The following is a 6,919-nucleotide window of genomic DNA, read 5'->3' on the forward strand; positions in this document are numbered from 1 at the left end:
TATATATTGGGATTACAGGCATGTGCCACCACACCCGACTCGCACTTCATCTTTTAACCCCATGTCCCTCACACTCTGAGCCTTACTCCGCTGTACTTGTGACCCTTCTCTCTCTCAAGCACCCTGCTGTGGTTGTCTGCTCTCAGCTGTCCCCTGGGGACAGCTCACTCCTATCATTTTGTTTTCTGCTCACTGAGTTTCAATCACATGTCCTCGCTGTGCTTATTGTTCATCATGTATGGTGTAGTTTGGATCAAGAATGTCCACTAAAGGCCCCAGACTATGGCTCTTGGGAAGTGATGAGATCTATCACAGGTGACAACTGGTCGAGGGTGGGGTCACTAGGGCTGTCCCCTTCAGGCTACTGTGGGACTCTGGGATCTGTCTTCCCCCAGTCCTCCTATCCAACATGGGGCGAATGGACCGTCTCTGCCACACGGTCCTGCAGTGACATCCCGCACCACACGGTTCCAAAGCAATGGAGCCGATCAATCATGGACTTGAAGCTGTGAGCCTAATAAACCTTTCCTTCTCATGAGCTGATTATCTCCAGTATGGGCTACCCTAGTGGGAAAGCCAATTAACACAATTCATACCCATTTGCTAGCCCTGCTACTGATTGCTTCCTCCCTGCCTCTTGCCCCCACTAAGATGTGCAAGGGCAGCAAGACTGAAAGCCAGTGCTAGGAGATCCACAATGAAATGCTTTCCACTAGATAAGGAGAGTAGCTGAGGAGAGCGAGCAACAGTGCTCCGTGCATCTGTGGGGTCGGACTTGTACTGAAAATATCCACGGAGTGGGCAATCAAGGAGCCACCTCGGTGGTCCTGTTGGGTACAGGCGCCAGATTGCAGCAGGTTAAAGATATCCTTTCCCCCACCGTCCCCTGGCTTTTCCTTCAAAATGCTTTTCATCCTTCCTGGCTCAATCCTGTTTGTTTATTTATAAATAAGTAAATTTTACTGTGTATTTAAGGTATCCATCATGTTATGGGATTATATACAGACAGGAACATGGTTACTATAGTGAAGGACGCTAGCATAACCCTCATCTCATTATCTGGTACAGTTACTTTTTTTGTTAAGAACAGCTAAAATCTATTCATTTAGCAGCAATTCTAAGTGCAGTACAGTTTCACGGCCCACAGTCCTCCTGCTGCACATTAGAGCTGAGCCTTGCTAGACTTGCTATCGCTACTGTGCCTTTTCTGAGCTGCGTTTCCCCCTTCCCTCCCCACGCGCCCTGTGGAAACCATGCTTTTATTCATCTACCTCTGAAAATTTGAGTTTTAAAAACAGACTCTATATACATGTGAGATTTTGTAGGATTTTTCTGTGGCCAGCTTATTTCACTTAGCATACTGTCTTCCAAGTTCATAAGTGTTGTGGAAAATTGATATAGGGACGTGAAATTCCCAACCTGGCCTGAATGAGTTCATGTTCTCTAAAACCGAAGAATGAATTTTAGGAACAAACGGAGGCTGAAGGTAAAACTTTATTGGAAAGGAAAGCTTCTGTCGGAGAAGGACAGAAGGGGGTCCCAAGCAGGTTGCCCAGGAAGCTGTCGTCTTCAGGTTATTTTTATAGGACAAAACCATGCGGGGCTAAGGTAGAGACAAAGGGGTCCCGCTTAGGCAGATACAGGGTGGGACAAAACTATGGTCAACCAATGGGATTACAAGCACCATTGCCCAGGTAAAATTTATTAGGCCTAGGACCAAATGGGGAAGCGAGTCACGTAGCAAGTGGGCGACCTTATCTGGTGGCCTTCAGTTGATGATTCTTCCCGACTAATGAGCAATCCTGGATGCCAACTTTAGGGAGGTCAGCATTTGTTTGATCTTTAGGTCTGGCTCACACCAGGAGCATCTCCCCAGTAAGGTATCTGGTCTTTGTCATCCCCTTCAAGGGCCTGTCCCTGTCTAACTACCTACAATATTTCTATCTAACTCAGGCTGCCGGCAACAAAATGACGGCACTGGGGTTGGTGAGATGACTCAGTGGTCTAAAGCACCTACTTAGAACAAGCTTAGCAAAGCACAGGGACCACGGTTCAATCTCCCAGCACCACATGCCAGCCAGCCCCACCCCCTGGTGGGCTGAGCTGCCCCCCCCATAAATAAATAAATAAAATTAAAAAAAAAAAAGAAAATGACATCACTGATCTACAAGCACATAGTACATGCTCCATGGACTGTGCATACAGTTGGTCCACTTGTCTCTCAACTATCACCTACGTTTTGTCTGGCTTGGCTCTTGTGAATAATGCTGTGGTGACTGTGGGAGTACAGACGTCTTTTCAAGGCGGGCATTTCGCCCCTTTTTTGTAGACACCCGGAAAATAAATAGCCAGGTCATGTGGTGGTGCTATTTTTAATTTCTTTAATTTCTTAGAAACTCCTATACCATTTTCTACAATGGCTACAGCAATCTACACTCCCACCCCAAGTGTGGGCAAGAGTTCCCACTGCTCCACTCCATCACCACCTTCGACTTCAACTTTTACCATCCTAGTAAACTTTGATTTGCATTTTCCTGGTGGTTGAAGACAGCAAGCAACTTTTCATAGATCTGTTGGTCATTTTATGACTTTTCTGAAGAAACATCTATTCAGTTCATTTGCCTATTTTTAATCAGGTTGCTTGTTTTTCCAGTATTTATTTGTATAAGTACTTTTGTAAACTTGGCACATTAGCCCCTCATCAGATACACAGTTTACGAATATTTTCCAAACCTAGAGCCTGATGTTTCTTTTTGTCTTCTTCATAGTTCAGAAGCTTTTCAGTTTGTCATAACTTTGTCTATTTTTTGCTTTTATAGCCCAAGCTTTTGATATGAATCCCAAAATTCATCACCAAGGTTAATGTCCTGTACCTTTGCTCCTAAATTTTCTTGTAGTTTTTCTTACAGTTTCAGGTCTCACCTGCTGATCTTTTATTCATTTTTAACTATTCTTCTATATGATGTAAGATAAAGGGCAATTTCATGTAGAAAATCAGTTTTCCCAGCACAATTTACCTAGTAGACTGTCTTTTGTGCCTTCTTGCTACCCTTATAAAAAATTAAAATACTGGTTATGTATGTTTAGATTTATTCCAGGGTTTTCTGTTTGCTATGCCAGTGCCATACTGATTTAATTATATTAGCTCTGCAATATGTTTGAAAATTGGCCAGTATGACTCCTTCAGTTCTATTGGTTTTGCTCCAAATTACTTTGGCTACTTGGAGTCTTTGAGTCTATAGAAACTGTACAATTGCTTTTGTCTACTTCTGTGGGGAATACAATTGTGATCTTGATAAAGTTTGCCTGGACTCCATGTCTTGCCTGGGATGGTATGAACACTGTAACAATATTAATTCTCCCGAACTATTAGCACAGAATATTTTTCTATTTATTTGTGTCTTCACTTGTTTCTAGTTAATATTTTTCAGTGCAAAAACTTTTGCCTCGGGGCTAGGGAGATGGCTCAGTAGAATAAGTGCTTGCCTGGCAAGCACAAGATTCTGAGTTCAATCTCCAGTTCAAAAAAAAAGAAAAAAAAATTGTCTCATTGCTTAAATTTATTTCAAAGAATTTAATCTTTTGATGCTACCATTAATGGAATTATTTTCTTGGTTTCTTTCTCAGTCAGGTCATTATTTGTATATAAAAGTGCTACTGGTTTTTAAAACTGTATTGTGTCCTAAAATGTTTTTTAATTCATGTCTTAATTCTAATAGTTTTTTGAGGAATCTTTCAGGCTTTAAATATACAGGATGTCATGTAAAAGGGAGATAGTTTGTTCCCAATTTCCCAATATGAGTATCGTGTGTGTGTGTGTGTGTGTGTGTGTGTGTGTGTGTGTGTTTTAGGGAAGGGACTACAGGGTGCACAGGGTCTCACTACTAGATCTGACTTGTAGTGATCCGCCTGTTTACAGCCTCCCAAGAGCTGGGATTACAGGCATGCCACCACACCCAGTCTCAGTTGCTGTCTCAGCACGCCCCTGGGGTGGGGCCAGCATGGTAGGCCTAGGGATCGAACCTCTGGCCCCTGCGCCTGATTGCAGGTGCTTTAATCTGCTGAACAATTTGACCAACCCAATATGAATGTCTTTTATTTCTTTTTCTTGATTGATTATACCTGTTAGTGTGTCCAATGCTATGCTAAGTAGAAGTGTTTAGAGTAGACAACGTTCCCTTTTACTGGATCCTAGTGGGAAAGTTTTAGTTTCTCCCATTGACTGATAATGCTACACGTGTTTTCATAAATGGCCTTTATTATGTCAAGAAACTTTTCTTACATAGGAGAGTAGAAGTTTATCCAGAAAAGATGTTAGATTTTGCCAGGTGCTTTTGTTGTGATCACTTCTTAGCTCAATTTTTATAGTCACATCCGTCACTCAGCATTCCCCATGGGGCTTGCCAGTTTGTCTGGCAGGACACAGTCTGACAGAAGAGGGTGTGGGGAGATGTGTGTGCATGCCTGAGTATGTGAGTGTGTGTGTGTGTGTGTGTGTGTGTGTGTGTGTGTAGAATATGATCATTAGAGACTACAAAAGTAAAAAAGTATAACAGGAATACATCTAGACTGAAGTGAGCCTATGCTAAAAGCCAGAGAGAAGGGAGGCAGGGACCTCTCCCTGGCTCAGGAGCCTGTGCCGCCTGAGCCGCGCCATCCATAATTCCTAGTCAGTCAATCGTGCAGGGCCTGCTGCTCTGACCCTGCAAACCATGCTCTCCTCTGACAGCTGAGCCCTGTCCTTGGAGGCCCAGGGCAGGGAGGTTTCTCCGTGAGATTTACTCTGAGGCTCTGCAGCCAGCATGATGGATGGGGAAGCGGGAGCAGCTGGGATGGCTGCGGCCTGCGGGGCTGAGTGTGGAAAGAAATATGGCAGCAAACACCTCTACACACTGGGAGAGCTGAGGGCCGCAGGAGAGAGGCCTGGAGGCACCCTGCAGACCTGGGTGACTTACCAAAGCAGCTCAGCAGGCAATCAAGGAAGGAGCTGCCAGAGGAAGGTGGAGAAGACAGCAGGGTGGCACTTCCTGAAATCCAGGAGAAGCCTTCCCCTTGGAGTAAGAAGGAGAATGGAAACAGCAGAGCATCTCCAGGGGCCCCCGCCCTGGGGATTTGGTTGCTAAGAGGTCCCAGAGGAACACAGGCAGAGCAGCATCAGGGAGGAGAGATCCAGGTGCCAGGGTTGCTGGGCTGAGCAGCAGATGGAAAGTAACAAGGAGGTGCAGGGAATAGGAGCGTCAAAGCGAGGACACTAATAGCTGCAGGATGCACAGTTAAATTAGAATTCACCGAACTTGGAACTGCCGATAGACAATGAGTAGTTGTTTTAGCACATAAATGTATCCCGAGTGTTTCACAGCACACACACATCCTGAACAATTATTTGTTTCTCTGAAATTCAGGTTCAAAGTGATGCCCTGTTTCTTCTGTGTCAGTCCTAGCAGGGGGACCATGGACTTCTCTCTGCAGCAGCTTGGCTGTGGGGAGAAGCTCAGGGCGAGAGGCCCGGCTGGACAGGGACGCAGCGCACTGGGGAGTTGTGTTTGGGTGGGATCTTGGAAGCTTGGGAAGCAGACATGGTCCTTTCTGCAGCAAGGAAGAGGAAGAGGCTGCAGATAGTTTGGGGGAATCACGGACTGTTTAAATTACAGCCTCTGGACAAAACCGGAGATCATTTCTGTTGAATCCACCAATTTAAAGCAGCAGTCTCCCCCCAACTGTCCATCTCACAGAAAGTTCAAAATAGTCAAAGTTTTTCCAACTTGAATTTATGGATATATTGCTGCTAGGTTGAAATCATGATTTTGTGGCGGTGATGTGAGCTATCTCCAGGAAACTTTTTTTAAATTTTATTTTGTTCTGTCTTTTTCTTGCCATCCTAATGGACCACCAGAGCTGAAAACATTGTGCTAAGTAGAGCAATTCACTTTGCCAACTTCAACATTTCCTAAAACTCTCTCAACGGGTAGAACTTTTTCAGTAGCTAGATTCCATTAGCAGTTCAAGCTACCCGCCTGGGTCTTCTAAAACCAGTGCATCCGGTTAGTGCTGTAATTAGCCCCCTCATTTCTCTTTTCCTGATTTTGTTCTTACTGCTAATGGCGAAGTTATCAAAGCTTCTTCTGATGATGAAAGTATTGTACCATTGGATTTGTCACATGTGATATGCAACAGCTGTTTTTCTTCCTTATTATACCAGTCTTTGGGATCACATCTGGTTTGCAAAACTGGAAGCCGGGTGTTCTTTTGTTTATTTTGATTTCTTTTCCTCTAATTCCCTAGGTCTCTGCCAGATTGGCAGCCTCCATCAGTCTTTTGTTTCTCAGTTTGTATGACAGAAAGACACAAAGGTTTGTTGTTTGTCCTCCTCTCCCTGCCACAGGTACTAGATCTGCTTTGTCTTAGCTCATCTTGGGGCAGAGCCCAGCCTGCCGAGGGTACAGACCCCAGCAGAGGCAGCACTGTGGCTCCCGCTGCCAGTCTTGTCATTTTATGGCTTCCTCCTTCACCAGCGTCTCTGAGGCAGAAGAAAAGCTGATTACTTAAGGCTGCACAAAGTCCCTTTCTCTCAAATTGCTTTCTCTATATCTGTCTCAGAACAAGAGTTCGCCCGTTTTTTTTTTTTTTTTTAAGCAACCCACCAATGGATAACTGCAAGAGCTGTTCCTGAGAGGCACCAGGATTTAACAAGAGGCCGTAGAGGAGGAAAGCAGGTGTTTTGAACCAGTGTCCTTGGGATGATCTGTAATTCCACCGTTTGCACTCTCTTGTAGTACTCAGGTTAGAGCTGGATTTCCTTTGGTGCCTGGGATTCAAAATTGGGCTGAAGGAGTTGTTTTTTCCCGATAGAAGATCCTTACTACTGCAATTCCTCTCTCTCTCTCTCTCTCTCTCTCTCTCTCTCTCTCTCTCTCTCTCT

The sequence above is a fragment of the Octodon degus genome, unplaced genomic scaffold (genome assembly GCF_000260255.1).
Source record: "Octodon degus isolate 3935 unplaced genomic scaffold, OctDeg1.0 scaffold00009, whole genome shotgun sequence".
Classification (NCBI taxonomy): Eukaryota; Metazoa; Chordata; class Mammalia; order Rodentia; family Octodontidae; genus Octodon; species Octodon degus.